Source organism: Uloborus diversus, chromosome 6 (genome assembly GCF_026930045.1).
Source record: "Uloborus diversus isolate 005 chromosome 6, Udiv.v.3.1, whole genome shotgun sequence".
NCBI classification, from domain to species: Eukaryota; Metazoa; Arthropoda; class Arachnida; order Araneae; family Uloboridae; genus Uloborus; species Uloborus diversus.
The window spans coordinates 163,616,051-163,642,672 of record NC_072736.1 but is presented as its reverse complement, the minus strand read 5'-3'; positions in this window follow the sequence as shown (position 1 = coordinate 163,642,672).

The following is a 26,622-nucleotide window of genomic DNA, read 5'->3' as shown; positions in this document are numbered from 1 at the left end:
ATACAGTTAACTCCTGATTATCGGCTTTCGGATTATCCGTGGGTCTTTTCAGATTTTTTAAAAATTCATTCAATGTTTTTGAAACTAATGATTGTGTTATTGTTCGTTTTTACCTTTTACATATATTTTTTACATTCAATGATTGTAGATGCTATATAGCGATGTCTTAGCTATATTTTACATGTATGTGTGAGTGTTAGTCACATTTTTTAGCTATTGTATACGGTAGGGTCGTTTTTTACCTACATATTATTCGGATTGTTCGCGGTTTTCGCTTATCCGCGGTTACCGTGCCACCCTATTCCACGGATTATCGGGAGATTACTGTATTAGCAATGTTGTTGCACGAATTACGTAAGATGAAGCAAAGAAAATGGACCAATTGCTTAAAAATTTCAAAGTTGTGCAATAATAAGAATGAAAAATATGGTGGAATCTCGATGATCTCTTTTAACCGGAATCTCATTTAACCGTTTTCGTTCTCTTGAATTTTACTTTTTTGGTATAAGTAAACAATATCGGTTCAAGGTCACCGAACGCAACCATTCCTGCTACAAAAACCACAGTATACGCACAATTCTGTCATTCAATTATTTTTTGTCAAACCCTCCGATACATTTTTGAAACATTAAATAATTCTAGTTTTTAAAATGCTATTTAACTCGAAGCGATAATATAGAAAACTGGAGTATTGTTTTATTAAGTAAATAAATTTTTTAAACTACGTACTGTATGTGTGTTTAAATTTAAAGGAACAAACAATAAAAGTAACTGCATTATGAATATCAAAATAAAGATTAAAGGTTCCTTTACATTATGTCTCATTAAATTGACATCGCATTTTCTGACTTGTGTGACATTTATTGAATAAATTTAGAGGTAATCCTTATATATTATTTCTGTAGCCTGTTTTTGGTTTCTACGCCAGATTTTCCTCAATTCTTGATCGATTTCTTTGATTTACGCCTTATTTTAAAGCTAATGGTGCTGGCTACTGACGAAAAATAGACCCACGGTCTGAAAATTGTTTTTTTCAGCCGAAAAACCTGTTTTAAAGAACCAGAATGAGGTTTTCGGTTAAACTTATAACTTTAATTGCGCTATAACAGACAGAGCTGAATAGCTTGATCGGCAGAGCATTCTCTTCGTAACCAAGAGAATGCGTGTTCGGGCCCACGTCCGGACAATCTGCAACAAAAAATTAGAGAAATATCGCGCAATACATGAACACTGAATTAAGTGAATAACAACTATGAAAAAATGAGAAGGAAACGCTCCTTGCTGATATGAAAATTTGAAGTGATTTTGTGCTAAATTACTTCTGAATGGTACGTTTTTTTTTTTTCTTTTTAAACTTTGGCTCTGGTAAGAAAATTAAAGCATAATGTAACCGAAAATTTAAGTAACAGGTTCAAGATTTCAGACTACAATAGAATTGTTTTTTGTTCAGAAAAAAATAATAAATGGTATATTGAAATATATATTCTTCTAGAGAGTTTTTGACTCTTTGTACAAATAAAAAAATTACTACCTCAATTTGAAGGGTAAAATGTATATTTTTTCTTCTTTTTGCAAAAAAACAAATAGCTTATCACATTTTTACTACATTCGAAAAGCTACGCTTAAAAAAGAGCATAGTTCAATCCTTATATATTATTTTTGGAGCCTGTTTTTGGTTTCTACGCCAGATTTTCCTCAATTCTTGATCGATTTCTTTGATTTACGCCTTATTTTAAAGCTAATGGTGCTGGCTACTGACGAAAAATAGACCCACGGTCTGAAAATTGTTTTTTTCAGCCGAAAAACCTGTTTTAAAGAACCAGAATGAGGGTTTCGGTTAAACTTATAACTTTAATTGCGCTATAACAGACAGAGCTGAATAGCTTGATCGGCAGACCGTTCTTTTCGTAACCATGAGAATGCGTGTTCGGGCCCACGTCCGGACAATCTGCAACAAAAAATTAGAGAAATATCGCGCAATACATGAACACTGAATTAAGTGAATAACAACTATGAAAAAATGAGAAGGAAACGCTCCTTGCTGATATGAAAATTTGAAGTGATTTTGTGCTAAATTACTTCTGAATGGTACGTTTTTTTTTTTCTTTTTAAACTTTGGCTCTGGTAAGAAAATTAAAGCATAATGTAAGCGAAAATTTAAGTAACAGGTTCAAGATTTCAGACTACAATAGTGCTTCTACTTACGTTGTTTGTTCTGACTTTACTATTCAGCACAAAGGTATTTATTTATCTTATTACAATAGAATTGTTTTTTGTTCAGAAAAAAATAATAAATTGTATATTGAAATATATATTCTTCTAATGAGTTTTTGACTCTTTTTACAAATAAAAAAATTACTACCTCAATTTGAAGGGTAAAATGTATATTTTTTTCTTCTTTTTGCAAAAAATCAAATAGCTTATCACATTTTTACTACATTCGAAAAGCTACGCTTAAAAAAGAGCATAGTTCAATTTATTTTGTATTTTAACCGTGCTGTTAAATGATGAACACGTGCTGCCATCTAAGTTATAACGGTTTAAGCAGCCTGCGGTAACAAATTGTAAAAAATTTCAAGAATAAAAAAATGTTTCTTCAATATCTCATCTTATATATTATTCCCTTCTCATTTTAAAACTTATTAGGCTGGCTAATGAAGAAAAATAGACTAACGGTCGAAAAATCAAGTTTTCGAAAACGCCCCTTGCTGTTTCAAAACCTTGATGCTGCCTGTAGTTCTTATGCATTTTTTAAAAGCAAAGTTCTAATCAGTTTTCCATTTTTTACGTCGCTTTCGGCAAAAAAAAAGTCTGTGTGTGTGTTCATATTTTAATAAAGCTTAAAAGCACTGGACTTAGTTGTTCGGTTAAATTGATAAGATTTTTTCGGTAGAGCATTCGGCTATAAACTATCTGAACTTCGGGCAAGTTTGGGCTGTCCGATATAATATCAAATTTATATTAGTATTACGTATTACATGTATTCATAACATACAAACGTAATAAAATAAATGCAGTGGCAATGCTACTTAGTGTTTCGACTCCTTTATGCAGGCTACAGTAATCATTCAGATAAGTTGACTGTTAATCGAAGGGTGTTCTTCCTTTTTTTTAAGCTTTGACTACATCCAGACCACTCAGCATAATGTAAGCATAATAAAGTATTAGATTTACCTAAAGGAAATCCTTTTTGTGCAGAAAACATTTTCATTGTATGCTGAAATGTAGATGTTTCTAATAACAGTGTTCGACATTTTATACAAATGAAAAAATACTACGCCAAATTAAAACTACGAGTTTCACCCAGTAAACCTTTAATTTTTTAATCGCGCGAACAGTGGCGGATCATGCGATTTTGGGGCCCCAGGCGCAACCTATCCAGAGGCCCCTTTAATTGACACAACGAAAGTGATATGGTTTCCTATATTTACAATACAAAAAATCATATTTTTTTGAATCAACAATCTTGGGGGGGGGGGGGGGATTATTCTTATTTAAAAAGGAAAAACAACGATATTTCTGACAAAAAAAGTTTACTGCGAAAAATTTTGTCTTTGTTTTTTGGTAATTTAGGTAGTGCAGGCTGTGAGATCCGAACCCCGATTTCAGACCATCTGCAAAATCCCAGCTTTCCCCTGTTTTTCAATGCGCATCATTCAGTGGCGCAACCAGAGAGAAAAAAAATCTTAGGGGCGGAAGTTTTTTTCATTTGGCCAGAAAAAAAGAGAGAGGAGAAAGAGAACCTTTAATTGGATAGAAAAAATAAGGAGAGAGGGGGGTCCGGGGGTTCTACCCCGGAAAAAATTTTAAACTCGTAGTTTTAAAAACGCAGTTTTAGACTTTCTTTGATGATGTTAGGGGGCACTAAGGTGCAGCTGCAGGCAGGTCCGGATCTGCGCACCCGCAGACCCCGTAGTGCGGGGGTGCACCTGGTCTTTTTACGGCCCAAGAAATTCAAGAAAAAACTGAAAAAATCTAGCACTCTAAGACTTATTAACGTTGCAAATATACACTGCTGGCCTCTGAGGCCCTACAAATTTTGTTGTAGGGGGTCTGAAATTTATAGATCCGGTCCTGGATGCAAGGGTCTGAGCGGAAAGTTGTTGAAATTGAAGTCCTAAAAATACGATTATAGGTTATATTTATTGACGTTAGGGTAAAGGATGGAGCTCAGGGACTGCCTTTAATCGATTTTTTTTCAAAACAATAGATAGAGATTAATTCCTCCTCCCCCCTCCCAATTTTCGAAACTGTATAGTTTAAAAAATACAACAGTAGACAAACTTTACGGGATATTTAAAATCTGATGAAAACCTTCGTGAGAGATTTGCTTTTGTTTCTTTCTTGAAAATTGTACTGTATAATGAAATCCATCTTAAAGGATAGCCTGATAGGCTAGACCGGTTATAGTTTAGACACATTTTACATTTTGATTTTTGTTATATTTGTTATTTTATATTTTTCGTTACAAGGGTTACGTACCAAAACAAAATTTCATCAGATGCAAGCACTATTTTCCTATTAAATAATGATTTCAAGCCTTTGTAGAGATAATGTATTCGCAACAATAATAACTTAAATTTCTTCTCGAAATTTATCAACAATACTCAACGTGAGTCAAGTAGAAACACAAAAGAATAAACTGTTGCGCTGAAGTAATACGCGAAATGAAGTTTTTAAGGGTTGTTTTGAAAGAAGATTCTCACAAAATATTTTGTTCGAGTGAGATGCTAAAAGTAAATTTTATTTAGTTAATGTTAATAAAGTATGGCTATCTTCTCCAAATTACGCTCTTTTAAATATTTCTAGAGTAATTTCATTCATTTGAGGGGTTTTTTTTTTTTTTTTTTGAGCAATCACGATTGCTTATTGTTCTCATTTGACTGTTTTTGGCAGTGTTGCCAGATTGGGGGAAATTTCCCCATTTTGGGGAAATCTGATGCTCTCTGGGGAAATTTTGGGAAATTGGGTTTTGAGGGGAATTCTTTGGGGAAAAATTTTTTCCTTGGGGAAACCTGGGGGAAAAAAATTTTTTTTTTCGTATTTAAATTCGCGTCTTGACATCTGGTAGTTACGTTGTTTGTATCAAACAGCGTTGGCGTAGCTTTGCTCAACTTTATGGAATTCGCATTTCGCATTATGTGGAATATTATGCTACGGAATTCGCATTAATAGTTCTGCGTGAGTAACTAGTTGATACGTGAAACAGGCAAAAATAAGTGTGATGAAGAATGTTCTTAGATAAATATATACAAAAATCATAGTTTAAATGTACATATAGAAGCAGAGTAAGTAAATGCGAGTTGAAAGAAAAGATTAGATTATTTCTTATCTTTCGGTCTTGTATTTATGATTAGTGGCACCCGCACGGCTTTGCCCGTAGTAGGAAATTAAAAGTATTTTGGTTCCCCTGTATATTTACAAATAATGCATGATGAATTTCTCGCCAATTGGTTTGCCCACGTCAAGGTTCCGCATTATGATAACTTAGTAATTTAGTCGTCCATCTTATGAAAATTTTGCTCGGGAAAATGTTCGTAAAATTGGAATAGTAAAAGAACAAAATCGAATTTTCGAAAAATCGCTTAAAGGTGCACACCCCCATGCTACAAACTAATTCTTTGCCAAATTTCATGAAAATCGGTCGAACGACTAGGTGCTATGCGCGTCACAGAGATCCTGACAGAGAGAGAGATCCGGACAGAGAGACTTTCAGCTTTATTATTAGTAAAAATAAAAAAAAAGATAAAGATAAAGAAGACAAAAAAAGTGAAAATGGGAAGAAAAAAAAGTTGGGGAATTTTATAAGAAAATTTGGCTATTTGGGGGAAAAAAATTTTTTTTCAAGAGACAAAAATATCAGAAAAAGTCAACTCATTTTATGAAAATATTAGTGGAAAAATAATTTTTGAATTTGGGGAATTTTGATAGAAAACATCGCTTTTTGGGGAAAAGTTGGAAGGGAATTGGGAAAATATGGATTTGACCATCTGGCAACACCAGTTTTTGGCGTTACGCTGATTTTATTTTCTCGCCAGCACCCTCTGCCAGCACCACCGTCGTGTCGACCGGCCTCACGATGCTGCTCCTCTTGCGAAAACCATCTCCAGTTTGCGTCCATGTCCTACACACACACGCATACACACACACGCCTACACACTCATGCCTGCGCACAGACACAAACACACACTCGTACACACATACACACACTCATGCCTGCACACAAACACATATGTCTACATACACACATACGCACACTCATGCCTGCACACAGACACAAACACATATGTCTACATACACACACACGAACGCCTACACACACAGCACTGCAGACACAACACGCACACACATACATGCACACACACGCACCCACACACATGCGCCTACACAAACATACACGCTCGTGATTGCGAAAAACATAATTTGAATTCAAGATGCCAAAAATTCAAATTTATATATATATATATATATATATATATATATATATATATATATATATATATATATATATATATATATACATATATATATATATATTATTTTTTTGAGCAATCACGAATTGCTTATTATTTACTTGACCAAAGTTGATGTTGCTCTGATTTTTCAGATTACCATGGCGATGGCTGTTTTTATTATTTATTTAGAGAGCAAAGTTTTCGTAGTCATAGTTACAAATCGTCTGAGGCCAGGGGCGGCAAATAGAGAGGGGGGGAAGTTGCACTCCCAAATTTTTCACTCAGAATAATAAAAAATGGTCAATTCATTTAAGATAACTTATAAAATCATTTGCCTGCATTTTCAGAACAGAAAAAAACTGATTTAGAATAATTATTTTCCTTAACTAAAGAAGTAGTCTCTTCATATGGGTTAAATATGTCAAAAATGCGTAGTCTATATGATCGGGCATCTTGTATGAGATGCCGGTACAGTGTTGAGACTGCGCAATTTTTACGCGTAAACTCCATGTCATTTTACATAAATTTTAATGCTCATGTTATATTTTAATGTTTAGCTAGTAGGGTAAGATGGGGCAATTGTGATTTGGGGCAAATGTGACCAGGGTTTATTACTCCTGTGATATTATTATTTACTGTATGAAATTACCTCAGTCTTATACCTTAAAATGTCTTATATAACACTCAAAAGTATTTGAGATACATTATACTTTTTAATGGATGGAGTTTTCCTATTACATTACTTTTGAACATGGATTTCAGGTTTGTTGATAATCTACAAAGGTTTTCACTAAATTTTTAATTTTTGTTCTAAAAATATAATTTTTGTACAGCGCTATTTTAAATGAAGTTTTACATTATAAATTTATAATAATATAAATTTTATAACACTTATAACAGCTATTTCAAGTGAAATCACTTATACCCCTTTAAAAATGGGACGGGGCAAATAGTGATAACAAGTGTGGGGCGAAAGTGATTCCAATATGGCTACCAGTTGGTGTTGATTTGAAGCATGTTTTTAAACATCACTTAGATCTTTGGTTTGTAAGTTTCAAATGTATTGCTGTTATTATAAAGTATTATCTTTTATTTATTAAATTCATAAGACTTAGCCAAAGTGAAACAAGATGCTCATTTGAAGATATATTACTTCAAACTGTTACCCAACAGTCTTTATTAACAGCTACTAAACGTCTTCGAATAGATTTGTCAACAACATTAACAAGTAAATCTTATTTAGAACAACGAATAGCGGAAGAGGAAAAAAAGAAAGCATTACAGAAAGAAAAACTGGAGAAAAAGAAAGCAAAAGAATCGGAAAGGTTAGAGAAAATAAAGCGAAAGAAGATGAAAGATTACAAAAGAAAAGAGAGAGAGAGGCTGTAAGACAAATTAAAAAGGAAGAACGTGAACTTAAAGCTCTAAATCTATGTAAACAGAAAAAAAAGCTTAAAGTGTATCAAGTAGATTCTGATAGTGACGAAGTAGACGGGGATTTGGAAGAAGAACTTAATAGAGAGTTGAACAAGGACAGTGATGGAGATATATCTGTGAGTGACTTTATTATTGACGAACTAGAAGAATATGAAGAAATAGGGAAACTTGAAACTTACCCTGAGATAAAGAGTCAAAATGAAAATAGTTCTGTTGATAAAGATGATGGCAAAATTCATGGAACTCAACTAAATTTACTAGGTGATTTAAAAGAATGAACTTTAGCTGGACTCAAACAACAATTGAATAAACTTCAGTATCATGTCGAGTTAGAGAAATATTATGCTGTATATTTTGAAAAGTGTTATTATATTGGGAGAGTTTTGACAGAGAATAAAACTGGAACTGGATATATGTTTAAGTTTCTTCACAAGGCTGAAAACCAAACTTTTCAATGGCCAAGAAGAGATGACATCTCAGAAATTAAGCCATTTATATTTGCTGGTCCACTAAATATTATAGGAATTGGACCATTCACGTTGGACTCAAAAACATATGCTATGATTTCTTTAATGTACAAAAAACTTAACAAATTCAAAAATGACATTTTTGCACTGTTTCCTTTATAAATTGTAGGTTATAACATCTTTTTTCATGTATCATTTTTAATTTTGAAAAATGTTCTAATTTGTGAGTCATAATAATATTTAATTTCTCAAGACCTATTGTCATATTTAAACTAAGAATGTAGCTACTTGCAGTTCAGAATGTAAATTTTTCATCACAATTACCCTGTATGATAATGCACTAAAATAAGTACCTATAATTGGCAGTCATCACAAATGCCCCTCAAAAAGTCATTAATGCTCCAGTCCCGGGGCAAATGTGACTTTTTAGATCCTTTCTAAAAAGTAACACATTTTTAACCATAATTCAAACGTGCATCCACAAATAGCATATTATGTACATAAATATAAAGTACATCACCTGACAGTTTTTATTTTAATACTTTGCTGTAAATAGTTTTATAGTTAAAAATAATCAAAGATCAACAATGGATTTTTCAGTCACAGATGCCCCACCTTACTCTAAGTATTCATTGACTCTTTGTACTAGAAACACATTTTAGTAACTCGATGTATTATATGCTTTCTTAGAAACTCTTTGCAAAGCTATGCTCTTTTTGAAAAACATCCTATATCAAAAAATACTTTCACGTCCACAAATATATCTTGATGCTCTTTTCTTGACAATCTCTGAGTGACACACGATGGTATTCAAGAGTTAAATCTATAAAAGTCCCCTGGACGAATTACTGGAAAGCGACCTTTTCAATGATAGGAAATCTGATGTCATTTCGATAGGTATGACTTTGTTTGAATTTTCGTTTACTGTACTTATACTGCGGAGCGTTTTTTGAACAATGCTACACTCTATCTCAAAACTTTCAATCCGTTAATCATAATTCTTGGATTGACAATTGAAACTTAGAAAATTTTCGAACAAAATGATCAATTCAGTTTCTCAAGAAATTGAGACAGGATTTGATGAGATACATTTATCATTGGTCTTAAGTTCAATATTACGTAGATCGGTTGCAGAAAACAAAAAAGAAAATATTACACTTATAAGTTAAATTTATAGCATGAGGGAAGAAGAACTGTTTTGTGAATTGTGCGACTATACTTTTTAATGACGCAAAATAAATACTAGCCCAATTTAAAAAGTTTTCTTGGTTATTTTAAAGAGAGGAATCTGAAGGAAATGTGTTTTTTAACACAACTTTCTTGCTTCCATTGTTTTTTGACTGTTTCAATCAGGTCAGTCATTTGAAAGATGACTTTTGTGCCTCCCTCTCAACATCAAAATTGCCTTATTATTCTTAACATTAAAACCATTTTATTATCACTTCCTGTTAACCAATATGTATTTTATACCATACTGAGGAAAATCCTGTTCAAGAAAATCGACCCCCCCCCCCCCAAACGAAATGCTGAAAATACCGCCCCGTCTGAGGCTTAGCTCAAGCAGACTTGGCATTTAAAAAAGGCTTTTTTTGGGTAAAATTAAGTTTTTCAGAACAAAAAAACTTATCTAGATGGAAATAAACAGCAAAAATTCATCTAAATACAAAATTTAAAGATTACTAATTCCCATCTTTTGAGATTGCTAAGAAATAAAAATACATGGCGTTATACACTGCAAATAATCTTTATTATAAGTGTACCTACTGGTCGATATGAGCTATTAATTCTTCATCTGTATTACCGCATCTGAATCACCATTTCTTTTTTGTGGATATGTCTCGTATTACCAGGAGGGTGTACAGAAATTTTGGGACCCATCACAAATAAAACTCTTACGGGCCCCATCCATATTATTTTACCCATTTACGTGGTTTAATGAAAACCAAAATGATGGTCAATCTAGAAGCACTATAAATAATTTGCTTATGAGAAAATAATGAAAGTACTTCTCTTTTATAACAGAATAAAATTCAGTTGGCTGAATTTACAAATACATACAAAGACGGAAAATGAAATGGAAAGGAAGAAAATATCTACTTTTGAGTCATGAAATTCTCTTTCTCTCACAAAATCGTCAATTTTACTCATTTGATGCTTATTTTTACTATGGCACCATTTAGGGTGAAAGGTTACTATTAGAGATTATAAAAACATGGCTGCTAAAAATAGATTCTTAGAAATTAGCAGTGCCCCAAGGTACAACACTCTCCCCTAAATGTTTTTTTTTAATTCTAAAAATTTTATCTAAGAAAGTTTGGTTAACACTGAAAAGTACAAAATAAAATTGGAATATGATTTATTGCTTACAACACTCAGTAATTATAATTAATCCTAAAATCTTCATATTAAGGTTAATTCTAAAGCCGTCAATTAAAAAATTAAAATTAAAAATTTACCAAGAAATGTAGGTATAGTTAAAGCTATTCGTACAAAGCTGTATACCGCCGCATTTTGTGTAAAATTTGCTCCAGACGTACATGTACACGACCTCTCTCCGCAATATAGTGCAATATTTCTGTTGAAATTTTTAAGATGAAATTTAAGATTTATTATTGGGGAATTTTTTCAGAATTAAAGAATCTCAATTTTTATAAACTCTGAAATTAAGTTGAGGTGCCACCCACCAGATGAGTGCCACCCGGGAGGGAGGGGGAGGGGCGCCACCTCTCAAGAAAAGTTTTTGACTTAGCAAAAAAGTTTTTTTTTCTTTCAAAACTCTTTCTCTCACTCTTCTCAGTGCTTTCAAAAATTGAAAGCACATGATTTGATCAGCATCTGTTAAACATTAAAGGGGAGCAAATTAATCTTTTTCATTTTTTTAAAAAATGGGACTTTTTAGTAATCTTACTTTAGAAATCGCACCTACCGGATAATTTGATTTTCATATTGAATTTCTAACGTTGTATGCATCTTAGGTTTACAATAAAATACAACGCGAAAATTTCATAAAAAGGAATTAATATTTGAATCTCTATTTAGGAGTTTTCCCCCCTTCCCATAAGGAGGGATTTGAAAAAATAAATTAAAAAAAAAATAAAAAAGCCGCAGTCGGAGTCGGATGTTTCAAAATCTTGGAGTCGGAGTCAACCATTTTCCTTCCGACTTCGCAGTCCTACTCGGCAGCAGGAAAAATTCAGCATCGTAAAAAGAATTGCGTGGGAGCATTGCCTCAAAAAGAACTTTTCCCGACTCTTTTGCAGAGGCGTAGGAACTTTGTAGAAGTAGGGGGAGCTGGGACACAGTATAAGAAGTGTCTGGAATCTAAGGGGTAGAAGCAGAGGCGCAACCAGAAAATAATTTTTCTTTTTAGGGGGTGACGGGGGGAAGGAGGCTTTTAAACGTTTTCCCCATAAAAAATTGGCTTCGAAGCTTCCATCTCTTATTGAATATTGTATATATACAATTGTTTATGGAGAGAATGAGGTGATTAAACTTCTGGTTTTGAAAAGGAGTCGATTAGTACTCGAAGATGAGCACGTAGAAATAGAGGTGTTTCGGGGTCTCTCCCGGAAAATTTTCAAAATTCTTGTTCTAAAATCGAACTTATAGGTGATCTTTGATAATGTTAAGGGGAGAAAAGAATCGAAAACCCTCCCTGAAAAATTTTCGAAATTAATATCTTAAAACGCGATTATATACCATGTTTGTTGCCTTTAGTGAAAATATGACTCGAAGGATTGTCCTCGATCGATTTTTCGAACGATTTACATCTCCGTCCCAATATTTCGAATTGGAAGTCCTAAAAACGTAATTGTAGACAACTTTCAATGATGGCAGGGGAAAAGGCTGTACTAGGGATCTACTCTGGAAATTTTTCAAAATTGAAGTCCTAATAGAGAGCGTTTTTCAATGATGTAATCAGAAAAAGTTCAGAGGTTTCTTCTTAATTTTTTCGAAATTGTAGTTGCTGAAAAACGCGACTGTGAATCATATTTGTTGGCGTTAAGGGTCCAGCAATTTTTTTGAAATTGAAGTCCCAAAAACGGAATATTACATAATCTCCCATGTTTTGGAGGGCAAGGCATTCAAAGGACTCTCTTCCGGAAATTTTCAGGGAATTGAGCCTTGAAAACAAAATTTGAGGCGCTTTGTAATAATTTTGGAGGAAAGGGGAGGCTTCGACAGCGTAGCATTTAGAAGACTTTCTTATTTTCTTAGAACTAGAAAAAGGGGAATGGATGAAACAGGAGGGCGGAAAAACAGAACGTTGGATATGTGTTAAAATGAATTGTTCACTATATATTATATTGTTGAGATAAATTTTTAGTTTAAAGTCTTTGAGTCTTTGATAGAAACTATAAAATATTGTTGGCTTTTTTTCTGCAATAATAGATGAAAGGTAACAATTTTGGCATAAAAATATATCTGGAAGTGATGAAAAAATAGAAATTTTGAGAAAGCAAAAAAAAAAAAAAAAATAATAATAATAATAATAATAATGATTTGAATTTTGACATCTGGAATTCAAATTATGTTTTTCGCAATCACGAGTGTGTGTGTGTGTGTGTATGTAGGCGTGTGTGTTTGTGTCTGTGTGCAGGTATGAGTGTGTGGGTAGTTGTGTGTATGAGTGTTTGTGGTAGGGGGGGGGATGTGTATGTGTGTGTAGGAATATGTGTTAGTGTCTGTGTGTAGGCATGAGTGTGTGGGTAGTTGTGTGTATGAGTGTTTGTGGTAGGGGGGAATATGTATGTGTGTGTAGGCATATGTGTTTGTGTCTCTGTGCAGCATGAGTAAGTGGGTAATTGTGTGTAGGTGTGTGTATATATGTCCGTATGTATGCGTGTGTGTGTATGTGTTTGTTTGTACGTGCGTGTACGTATGCGTGTTAGTGTAGGACATTGACGCTACCTGGAGATGGTTTTCGCTAGAGGAGCTGTGGGAAAAAATGTGCAATTCTATGTAGATCCGGTGGTTCAGTGATAGGTTCAAATTATCACGACTTGAAGTGAACTTAACATCTTTATTGAAGACTATGTACATTATTTACATTGATGATTAAACCAAATCATTTATTCTAAACAGCAAATTACTCGCTTCCACGGAGCTTGCGCTTCGTGTTTCGAATTCTATCCATCTCCTCTACCGTCAGAGTTGCCACTAAATTTTTCCATAATCAACTTACTTAATTCAATAAGCGCTTGCAGCGCTCTCTATTGGAATAATAGTTGGGAAGGGGCATAGAGCTTAGGTTTCTCTACACACTCCCCACCTAAACTCCTCGAGTTTACATTTTCTTTGTAATCAAAATATATTGAAATATAACAATAACAATTTTACACAACAAAAAGGAATATAGCAATATAAAAAAGTATTTAGAGAAACAAGTAAATACCATATTCATATTATTATGCTTTTCAATAAGTAATGAATATCAAATGAAAAATAATTAGATAAATTCAAAAATCAAAATAACGAAATTAAAGTTCTAAACTATCAAATCGTTTAACTAATATATGAGAAAAGTATAAAATGAAAGTTCCAAAAGTTTTTTTTTTTTTTTCACGGTCCATTGATCATTTCCAAAGGATACACTAGCTGTATCGGCCTCCTGTATTGTCCGTCCTTTGTCTTAACTGTGCAGGCACGAACAAGTCCATCACGTCCTTTAAACAGTTCTGTAATAATACCTAAAGGCCACAAGAACTTATTTTTGTTACTTCCCTCGAGAAGTACCACGTCCCCTATCTTGAGAGATTTTCCTTCTTTACTGCAATCCAAGCGATGTCCAGTTCTTAAATCTAGAAGATATTGGGTTTTCCATTTCAGCCAAATGTTCTTTAACAGTTTTGTCTGATACTCCTTTCTTCTTCTCAATTGGTCAGGAGAAGTTTTGGCGATGAGATCAGAGAAGTGAACTGGATAGCTGTGGTCATTCTTTGCATAATTTAAAAAATGTAAGGGAGTTAATGCCTCAGGTTCATCTATTTCGTTGTAGGTGTAAGATAGTGGGCGCGAGTTCAAAACTGTTTCCACTTCTGTTAGAAGCGTTGTCATTTCCTCGAACGTCAGAAGGGCTTTTCCTATTACTTTTCGCAAACATTCTTTAACCGATCTAACAAGGCGTTCATAGAATCCTCCCCACCATGCGGCTCTTTCGATGATGTATTTCCATTGTGTTCTTTCTTTAGCTATGAAATTTTTAAATGTATCATCTTCCAATATTTTAGAAAACTTTCTCATTTCTTCTTCAGCTTTCTTAAACGTCTTAGCATTATCGGAATAAATGATTTTGCAATTTCCTCTTCTACTTAAGAATCTTCTGAATGCAAGTAAAAAGGCTTGTGTCGACATGTTTGACACAAGTTCAAGATGTACGGCACGAGTTACTGCGCAGGTAAACAAAACAATATACGACTTATGCATATCTTTGTAGTTCTTTACATATACAGGTCCCGCAAAATCAATTCCGCAAATGGAAAATGGTGGTGACTCTTGGATTCTATCTTTCGGTAAAGGCGCTGTCATTTGATCTGCTGGTTTGGCTAAATATTTCTGGCAAATCAAGCATTTTTTGATGATCCTTTTAATTAACTGGCGCCCCTTCGGGATCCAGAAGCGAGATCTAATTTTGGCTAGAGTAGCAGATGTACCTCCGTGCATTATTTTTTCATGCTCTTTAAGTACTATCAGTCTTGTTAGCGCGGAGTTTGTAGGCAAGATGACTGGATGTTTATTATCCAAAGAAAACTCTGAGAACTCCAATCTTCCTCCTAATCTCATGACTTGCTTTTCATCGATGTAGGGGGCGAAATTGTACAACGGGGAATTCTTTTCAACCGAATTACCCTCAATTAAAGATTTAAATTCTTCTCCAAAGTGTCTCTTTTGTTCACATCGTATCAATAAATTTTCTGCTTCTTGTAGCTCTTCTGTAATTAGAGCTCCTTGTATGTTACTAGATTTTCTCAATTTCGCGATAAAGCGTTTTGTCCATGCTGTAACCCTCAACAACTTTTCTAAGTCACTATATTTGGATAAATCAACTGGGTCTTCTCTATTTTCGACTATACATTCAAGTTCATGTGTCTCCAGAGATTTTTTTCTATATTCTAGCTGAGATTCTTCTACTATTTTCTCATGGATCAATTTTGGCCAATGGTCAGGCGAAAGTCTCAACCAAGGTGGACCTTGTGTCCAAAGGGGTTCATTAATCAACTTTGAGATCTTTGCTCCTCGGCTGACCAAGTCCGCTGGATTATCACAACTTCTGCAATGTCCCCAATTATTTGGTGACGTCAACTTCTGAATATCCTGAACACGATTCTTAACAAAGGGTTTAAATGCATCGGGCTGTTTCTTGATCCAAAAATACGTTATGCTTGAATCGGTCCAAAAATAAAAAGGGATATCCAAATTCAAAATTCTAACTATATTATTTCCCAATTTGGCAGATAGTAATGCCCCCATTAGTTCTAATCTGGGTAAGGAGAGTATTTTCAATGGCGCTACCCTATTTTTGGAAGCAATGAACGTCGTTTGAATTTCTTTATCATTCGTCTTGAAACGTAAGTACGCAACTGTACCATATGCCACTGTGCTAGCGTCTGAGAAGCAATGTAATTCGATATTTCTAATGTCTGAGCACAAACTTTCAAAAAAAATAATGTCGAGGGATTTTGAATTTATTCATTTGATGCAACTCTTCGCACCATTTTCTCCATAGGGAGATCAAATCTTCAGGAAGTGGCTCGTCCCAATCTATATGTGATGCCCAAATCTTCTGAATCAAGAGTTTGATTCTTACAGTGAAGGGTCCCAAAATTCCTATTGGGTCAAAAATTCGTCCTAACACTTGTAGAATAAACCTTTTTGTCTCAATTGGCTTCGATAAAAATGACAATAGGCTTCGAATATCAAAATACAGTAAATCCCTCGAATTATCCCACGCCATGCCCAGAACTTTTAAGGCGATGTTTTCAACATCAAAAATTTGAAAATTTGCATTTGAAATTATGCCTTCTTTTTCCCAAAGTTCATGTAATTCTCTCGAATTAGTATGCCATTTGCGCAGTTGCATGCTCGCTTCCTTGAATATCTGGATTGTTTCCAAAGAAGTAGTCAAGGCTTCTCTGACTGTGTCTCGACTTAAAATTACATCATCTACATAAACATTATTTTCTAAAATACTAACTGTTTCAGGGTAGAGTTGTTTATACTTTTTAAAGTGATGTTTGAGAGTTGCTGATAGTAAAAATGATGAGCTATTCAGTCCGAAAAGAATTGTTGAAAAACGATAAACAAGAGGCGGCATATTGTCATTGGTGGGGGAGTCAGTGAAGAAAAATCTGGTTACGTCTCGATCTTCTTTATCTAAGAGAATCTGTAAGAACGCTTGCTTTATATCTGCAGTAAATGCTACTGGATAATATCTAAATCTTAACAGAATTTCGAATATCTCCGGATACAAATTTGGGCCAACGTGGAGACAGTCATTTAAAGATGCGGAGTTTGAGTCATGTGATGACGCATCAAAAACAATTCGCAATTTGCTTGTGGTTCTATCTTCACGTATTACTTCCCTATGAGGCAAATAAAACACGATATTTTCTCTATCCGTTTCGTCTGTGACGGGTTCAATTATATTCTGTTTCAAGTAATCTTGTATTATGTTTTGGTATTCAGAAAATAGTTGCGGATTTTTTTTGAATCGATTTCTAAGTCGGTTGAACCTTTGTTCCGCGATTTCTCTATTATCATCCAATCTTGATGTGTCACTTTTCCATGGTAATTTAACTTTATAACGACAATCTTCGTATACTACATCAGATTCGAACTGTTTGAGGATTTCATTTTCGGTTGAATTATAATTTTGATTTTCGCATATGAGTCCGGAATTTTCCAAATCCCAAAATTTTTCTATTTGTTTCGAGATTAAATCTTCCTCTACTATCACATTAAATGATAAAGTAAAGTTATCTTCTCCTTCTCGTCCTTGTAGGCTCCAGCCAAAAATAGTTTCTACAGCGACAAGATTTTTGTTCAAACGTTTAATGTGACCCGTTACTATATTGTAGTAATAATCTGCTCCGATCAAAATGCCAACAGGTTGTTGACTGTCAAGAGAATCCGCTAATATCAAATTTCGTAGCAGTTTATTTTGTCTAATTTCCTTTGATTTTGGTGGAGGAATGTCCGAACCTGATATGTGATCGGTTACCAATAATTCAACTTCTATTCTAGAATTAGGGGAACTTCTATGTTCAAGTACTAATCTAATGACGTCGTAAGTCTTTTGAATTGGCGCAGTAATTCCAAAAGTGTAAACCGATAATTTTTCTTTTCTAATTACTTCAAGATCTAATTTATTAGCTAATTCTTGTGTAATGAAAGACTTCATGCTTCCATTGTCCAAAAGAAGACGCGGATAGCTTATGCCTTGTTTTGTTTTGACTTTTACCGAGCAAGTTTGCAAAAGCATCGAATTGGATTTAGAATGTGATACGGCAGAAATGATTTCCTTATTTTTTTCAAATTGATTATCATTATTTCTCGAAAGTGAACTTGCTTCTTTTTTGTCGGTGTCATTATATTTTAACTTTGAATGGGATTTATAACAAATCGCCTCGGAATGAGCTCCTTTGCAAATTTTGCAACGCTTAGTTGCCTTAAAGTGGCAAGCAGATATTCTGTGATTTTTTCTAAGGCATAAGTAACACCTGCCATCCCCCCGCAATACATTCCTTTTTTCATCCACGTTGAGATTTACGCATTTTTCCGACTCGTGATCTTCTGAGCAAAATAGACACTCGTCAAGATTTATTGACGTTTTAGCAATTAGCTCATGTGTTGAAGGACATCTGTTTTCTGTAATGTGCTGTGATCTGGAAGGGATCTTTCTGAACTGCTTATTATTCAATGTACTTGTTTTAATCTGTTCACTGCTATTCGAAGGCGGAAGTTTTATACTAGCGATTTTTTTCCCGAGATTCTATCTCCGAACGGAGAAAATTTAGAAATGCATTCAAATCTATATTGGTTGAATTCTCTCTATTGCGGTGAAATTCTAGAGCGATATCAGCAGGAATTACTTTCATCAAAACAGGAATTAACATATTTGCGTAACTCTCGGGTTGGACATTGAGTGAAAAAAGGCTTCTTATTTGTACGTTAATTTTATCATACAATTTTCTTAATTTCGTAACTTCATTTGAGCTTTGTACCGGGGTCAAACTCAAGAGATTGGAAATGTGCGTGTTAATTATCAAGTCGTTTTGACCAAATCTATTTTTGAGAATGTCTATCGCAGAATCATAGTTTGTTTCCGAAATCGAAAAACCTTCTATAGCACTAGCAGCATTTCCGCTCAAATAACTTTTCAAATAGTTGAATTTTTCAACTTTTGAAAGTGTTGTGTTCTTGTGAATAGTTACTTCGAAAGAATTCCAAAAATTTATCCAATCACCGTAATCACCGTTGAATTTTTGGATGGAAGTTTTTGGTAACCGTACGTTACTTTGTGTTTGGTTTCGAATTTCATCGATAAGAGAGGAATTATTTGATACGTTATTAACGGACGTTTTATTTTCATTTCGCTGCTCTAATTTCTTAAAATAACGATTTATCCGACATTTCGTCAAAGTTATTTTATCTTTATAATTCATGGAAGTTTCTATATCAGAATCTAGTTTCTTCTCGTCTTCTATCAAAATTTGTATTTTTTCATCTAAGTTATCAAGTTCTATCTCCTTGCTATTTAACAGTTCTAAACAATTTTCTAGTTCTTCATTTTGCTCTTCTTCTATGTATTTATCAACATTTTTTACGATTACCGTAGTAGAAGAGCGAAGAACAGTTCTTTTTTGTATAAATGATTTTGGTTCCATTTTCAATGATTTTCAACAATGTAAATGATTCAAAAGTTCCTACCTTTTGCAGTCTTCGCATAAAAATGCTATCCAAATGAGATTCACTTACTAAAAGTTATAGTTCATCTTCCCGGTTGTGGGAAAAAATGTGCAATTCTATGTAGATCCGGTGGTTCAGTGATAGGTTCAAATTATCACGACTTGAAGTGAACTTAACATCTTTATTGAAGACTATGTACATTATTTACATTGATGATTAAACCAAATCATTTATTCTAAACAGCAAATTACTCGCTTCCACGGAGCTTGCGCTTCGTGTTTCGAATTCTATCCATCTCCTCTACCGTCAGAGTTGCCACTAAATTTTTCCATAATCAACTTACTTAATTCAATAAGCGCTTGCAGCGCTCTCTATTGGAATAATAGTTGGGAAGGGGCATAGAGCTTAGGTTTCTCTACAGGAGCAGCATCGTGAGGCCGGTCGACGGTGGTGCTGGCGGGAAAATAAAATGATAGCACATCCAAACAGTCAAATGAAAGCAATAAGCAATCGTGATTGCTCAAAAAACAAGAATAACTATAACTTCTTAAAGTATAATCTGAGGGGTCAGATAACTTAAAATGAGATACAGTGGCTCCCAAAAATGTTCGTACACCTTGAAATTTTGTAGTAAAATCAAAATAACGCGAAACTGAAATCGAATATGAAGTCCTTTTTTTTTCACAATATTCCTATGCCATTCTGAATAAAACCCAGAAGTTTTTCTCAAAATATTGCCAGATTTTATTTTTGAAATTTGTCAAAAGACGAAGGGTCAGAGAAAAAAATACGCCACAAAAGTCATCTCACACTGAAATATTTTCGAATAAACTCATGATTAAAATTATCATAAGTTGTTTTTTTTTTATTATTATTATTTTTGCATTGTGATGACACACTGTAAAGTCATTTGGCTTTAATTTTTTGTTTATTTATGCCCTAATATTCTGATTATTATTTAAAAATAGCAGCTATGCGCATAAACCAAAAACACAATTCGAAATTTGATGTTTTTTCTCTTTTAGTAGCCGTAAATTGGTTTGAAATGTCACTAAATTAGTTAATTTATACCATTCTATTGTGAAGTGCTTGATAAAATGCTTTAAAGACAAGAATCGGATCGAAAACAAGGTAAGAAAATGTCAAATACAAAGTTAACAAAGCGTGATCGGAGATTTACAGTTAAAAGAAATGATGAAAAATACACCTTTGGGTGATGAAAAAATTTCTGCAGAATTGAATGAAACATTTTCGTTTAATTTTCCCCTAAAATTATTCGCCAAGTTCTCTGATTACCTGGATTAAATGGGACCTCTTCCTGCAGAAATTTTCTTGTTCGTGCGAAAAACAGAAAGCTTACGTTTTCCGCCGTAAAATCAATGATAAATAAGCTCAAAACATTTTGGAACAACGTCTTACTTAAAAATAAAAATAAATTCAACATTTTGGGTTAAATTGTTACATAATTGTAAATAGAAAAAAAAAATGAGAAATTAAATCTAAAGAACTTAGTTGGGATCAGCTAATCAGGACAGTGAAGGTGTTCTTGTGTGAGGGTGCAGGACTCGAAAGTTTGAAACTTTTCGATGAATCACGCTGTTCAGTGAAATATTTTTAAAAACAATTTTAAATTATTAGCCCAAAATTTGTCAATCGGAAACAACTTCGTTTTTTTTTTTAATCAAGATAACGATAAGAAGCACACGTTTGAGTTTGGTGCCTCAAATATTGTCATTAAGCTTAGAAATATCTCCTCAATCGCCAGATTTAAACTTAATAGAACAAATTTGGAGATATCTGGTGGATATATTACGAAAATACACTATTGAAACGGAAAACGAATTAGAAACAGTAAGACTCGAAGTGCGGCTGAACACTTACTCAGAAATTGTTCAAAAAAAGAAAAAGAAAAGAAAAGAAAGAAAGAAAGAAAAAAAAACAATGAAATCTATTCCCAGATGTTTAAAAGCTGTTGCTGATACTGCATGATATTCTACTAAATAATAACTTAGTAAAAAGTTAGATTATATACTAGTTTTTTGACATTTTTTAAAATGTACGAAGACTTTGGTGAGATCAAGTTTCTGGCACTTTTTGATTATTGATTTCTTAAAAATCAAGTTTTATTATGTCATTAACAATTTTCATGTAGTTTTGTTAAAAAATAAATCATAGATCTTATAATTAAATACCCGTTCCAAAATATCAATTTTAACGAATCGATAATGGCGTATTTCATTGAAAATCGTAAGTGTACGAATACTTTTGGGAGCCACTGTAAGTTTTTGGAAAGTTGAAATTATTTGAACAAGTTCAACATTATTTGAACAAGTACAAACAATCTTAGTAACCTTTTTTCAGTCATGTCTGGAGCAACTTCCATATTATTCATATTTAAATGCCAAACTGGCTCACTATTATCTCTTTTTGTGATCATTGGACTAAAGGCGAATTCAGGGGGGGGCTATGAGGCTGCAGCCACCCCCATACCAGAAATAAATTCTTTCATCCTCTGTCTATGCATCTTAATGTTAAAATATATATATATAATTTCCTACATCCATTCTATCTTTATCAATTAATTTGTTTTCGCTCTTTCTTAAGGTTGATACACAAATTTGCGATAGTAACAGGATGCAGGAGTGTTAGTTTTCCGAAATTTCCCTTCAAATTTCTGAACTTTTTCCCTACCTGTTCCAAATATTTATACATTTACTCACTGAAAGAAGGAAAGGAGAAAAACGTGTAGATAGAATAGCTACTTGTTTTTCTTTTTCTCTCTCTTTAATTTTCGTGTTTAATATCAATTCTTAAAATTTTGTCTACTTTCTCGCTGTTTTTCACTATTTGTTTAGCATCTTTCAGCTTTTCTTTCTTCTATTTCATTTACATCACCTTGTCAGCGTAATTGTTTTGCATCCTTAATAAGAATTGAAAATTTTGCCTTCAAATTGCATAACAAATATGTCTAAACGAATGAAAAAACTTTGAATATACATTTAAAATTTAGAATTTTAACACTGAATACCAAATTTTAGATAATTTCAAATGTAACTCAGAAAGATTCATTAGTCATTAACACCCCTAGATAGCAGATAATGATACAGAACACTTTCGTTTACATCGATAAACTTTGGTAATGATAAGGAGACCTTAGCAAGAATTTTAACTACCTCAGCCGCCCCCAGAACAAAATTCTGGATTCGCCACCGCATTGGACAAAAAACCGCATGCAAAACTAATAAGAATATGAACTGAACTGCAATGCCGCTATCGAAAGCCGAAACACGAGCTCAAGGTGGGGAGCAAATCCATATTGGTACTGGTACTGATTTTCGCTGGCCGCGGGGTAGAGACCACTTTTCCGCATTTCTGGAATCAAGAAATGTTTTAACAGTAAAAAAAGGGTGAAGGTGAATTCAAGTGCACTGACCACTCCGTCTGCCCCCTGCTTTTGTTGCTTATTGGGTGGAAATTCCGAAATTCCAAGAAAAGGCAGATCACATTTTTGAAATCAGGTTTGAGGAAATCTATGTACGGCAATAAGCTGCAATGCTAGAATTTTCCGGGGGAGCTGAGCCAGTTTGAAATATTCCAGGGGGAGCTCAAGCTCCCCTAGCTCCCCCGGTTCCGACGCCTATGCTCTTTTGAAACAATTTCGTTTTTAAACCTATGACCAAAAAGGAAAATGCATTGGAGAAAAAAAAAAGTGTGATTGCTCAAATCCCAGGGATGTTTTATTTTTGTAAATGCTTTTTTCTTTCATTAAACGAGCAAGATTCTAAACACTGTTACAAGACAACACTCACCGACTGAACTACTGAATTGGATAGAAATGTACCGGACAGAACAGTTCTCGCGGCGATTTTCCAAGGTCAACCCAACCCCCCTGTCTTAGTGCCATAAAAATGCCTTTCCTTTTGTTACTTCTTATCTAACACCCCACTATCTCAGGGACAAAATTCGACCTTGAAGAAAGAAGGGGGATTCTCCGATCTCGGAAAAAGTGCTGAGTTACGGTAGAGTGCGAAATATGCTAGATGAAGTTTTCCGGAGGAAAGAAACAAATATATATTTTGAAACTTTAAACCTAATACACATACAAAAAAAAAAATGTCCAAAATTTCTCTTTTGGAAAAATTCAAACAAATCCACCAGAAGCTGGGGCCCCTTTAGATGCAGGGGCAATTATTGGGAGCAATCAGCCCGCACCTAAAATCCATGACTAACTGTCAATTTCCAGGAGTTTCGGGCATTTTCCACTCAAAATTTTGATTTTCCAAGGCATATCCACAAAAAAAAAAAGTTTTTTCTTCCAGAAAAATCCAAACGAAGATAAGTGAAACTTGGGGGCCCTTTAGACGCAGGGGGCCCTATTGGGAGCAACCAGCCCGCGCCTAAAATCCATGACAAACTGTCAATTTACAGGACTTTTGAGCATTTTCCACTCAAAAATTTGACTTTCCATGGCAAATTCTCAAAAGAAAGTTTTTGTCCCAGAAAAATTCAAACGAAGGCAGCTGAAGTCTGGGGCCCCTTTAGACGCAGGGGGCCCTATATTGGGAGCAATCAGCCCGCGCCTAAAATCCATGACAAACTGTCAATTTACAGGACTTTTGAGCATTTTCCACTCAAAATTTTGACTTTCCATGGCAAATTCTCAAAAGAAAGTTTTTGTCCCAGAAAAATTCAAACGAAGGCAGCTGAAGTCTGGGGCCCCTTTAGACGCAGGGGGCCCTATATTGGGAGCAATCAGCCCGCGCCTAAAATCCATGACAAACTGTCAATTTACAGGACTTTTGAGCATTTTCCACTCAAAATTTTGACTTTCCATGGCAAATTCTCAAAAGAAAGTTTTTGTCCCAGAAAAATTCAAACGAAGACAGCTGAAGCCTGGGGCCCCTTTAGACGCAGGGGGTCCTATAGGGAGCAATCAACCCGCGCCTAAAATCCATGACTAACTGTCAATTTCTAGGAGTTTTGAGCATTTTCCACTCAAAATTTTGACTTTCTATCTTTGAGGAAGTGACGCGGCTCCGAGGCCCCTTGCTTTGCTGGAGGCCCCAGCTAGCGCCTCATGCGCCTATTCGGTGATCCGCCACTGCGCGCGAATACGATATAAAGCATTAAAATTATTATCAACTTCATTAGCAAGAAATCATTTTCTACTCCTCTGCTTTCTGCTGAAAAGAAAAATTCATTTTTTCTACGTTCGAAAAATTACACTTAAAAAACGGACTCAGTTCAACTGGTTTTGGTTTTGAATTTTAAGTGTTCGATTAAAAGAGAAACATGTGCTGGCATTTAAGCCGTAACGGTTAAAGCAATAACCTTCTATGTGAAATAGTTCAATATTCAAAGGTAAAAACACTTATTTTCAATCTAATTTATTACTTCTCTAGAATGTTCGTTTCAATCGCTACGTGAGATCTTCGTCATTTTTTAATCAAATTCCATGCTTTGCGAATAATTTTAAATCGTATCATGCTGGTTAATGACAAAACATAGAAGCATGATCTTAGTATTATTATTATTATTATTATTTTGGCAAAAGGTTTTTTTGCTGTTTTTTACTACGCATTCCTTCAATGAATAGCTTTTCGAAAAGGAAGGCGCAATTGCTAGGTTTGTTGGGGTGTCGGGCTGTTAATTAGAATGGCGCCAATTCGAATCCGTGCCAATAAATATCTCTTTAATGTTTCTTTTTTTCCCGTCAGATGCTCACATGGGTAGGACTGTATTTGCCACAACCTGTTTTTTTACATGCACAATTATTGCTTTATCACGAGTCACTACTCAGTCACACTTTTAATGATATTTATGTTTGAATTGAAAATATGTACGACCAAAAGGTGAGCGATGATCAAATTATCACAACGTTGTATTTAACGAGGTTTTGTTACTGATGTCTTTAAATTACATGCCTTCTCTTCTGCGCTTACTTTTTTTCGGTTCTTCTTCCTAATGCTCTTCCTTTGAAATTCTTAAAGAGCGAAATACCTTATGAAACGATTCAAAGCACAGTGCGGAGTTCCGCACGGGTCGACTAGTGTGTGTTTAAATTTAAAGGAACAAACAATAAAAGTAACTGCATTATGAATATCAAAATAAAGATTAAAGGTTCCTTTACATTATGTCTCATTAAATTGACATCGCATTTTCTGACTTGTGTGACATTTATTGAATAAATTTAGAGGTAATCCTTATATATTATTTCTGTAGCCTGTTTTTGGTTTCTACGCCAGATTTTCCTCAATTCTTGATCGATTTCTTTGATTTACACCTTATTTTAAAGCTTATCGTGCTGGCTACTGACGAAAAATAGACCCACGGCCTAAAAATTGTTTTTTTCAGCCAAAAAAACCTGTTTTAAATAACCAGAGTGAGGTTTTCGGTTAAACTTATAACTTTAACTTGCACTACGACCGACAGAGCTGAATAGCTTGATCGGCAGAGCGTTCTCCTCGTAACCAGGAGAATGAGTGTTCGGGCCCACGCCCGGACAATCTGCATCAAAAAATTTGAGAAATGTCGCGCATTACATGAACACTTAATTAAGCAAATATGAGGGAATAGAATAAATGAGAAGGAAACGCTTCCTGCTGTTATGAAAACTTGATGTGACGTGCTAAATTACTTGTGAATTGTACTTTCTTTTTTTTTTTTTAAAGCTTTGGCTCTGGTAAGAAAATTAAGGCGTAATGTAAACGAAAATATAAGTAACAGGTTTAAGATTTCGGACTACAATAGAATTGTTTTTTGTTCAGAAAAAATAATAAATCGTATATTGAAATATATATTCTTCTGATGAGTTTTTGATTCTTTGTACAAATAAAAAAATTACTACCTCAATTTGAAGGGTGAAATATATATTTTTTCTTCTTTTTGCAAAAAAAAAAAAAAAAACAAATAGCATATCACATTTTTACTACATTCGAAAAGCTACGCTTAAAAAAGAGCATAGTTCAATTTATTTTGTATTTTAACCGTGCTGTTAAATGATGAACACGTGCTGCCATCTAAGTCAAAACGGTTCAAGCAGCTTGCGATAACAAATTGTAAAAAATTTCCAAAATAAAAACAATTCTCTTCAATATCTTATCTTATATATTATTCCCCCCTCATTTTAAAACTTATCAGGCCGGCTAATTACGAAAAATACACTTACGGTCGAAAAATCAAGTTTTCGGAGACGCCCCTTGCTGTTGCAAAACCTTGATGCAGCCTGAAGTTCTTATGCAGATTTTTTTTTTTTTTTTTTTGAAGCAAAGTTCTAAAACATTTTTTTATTTTCTTGCATCGCTTTTGGCAAGAAAAAAAAAGTAACCTATGTGTGTGTGTGTGTTTTTTTAATA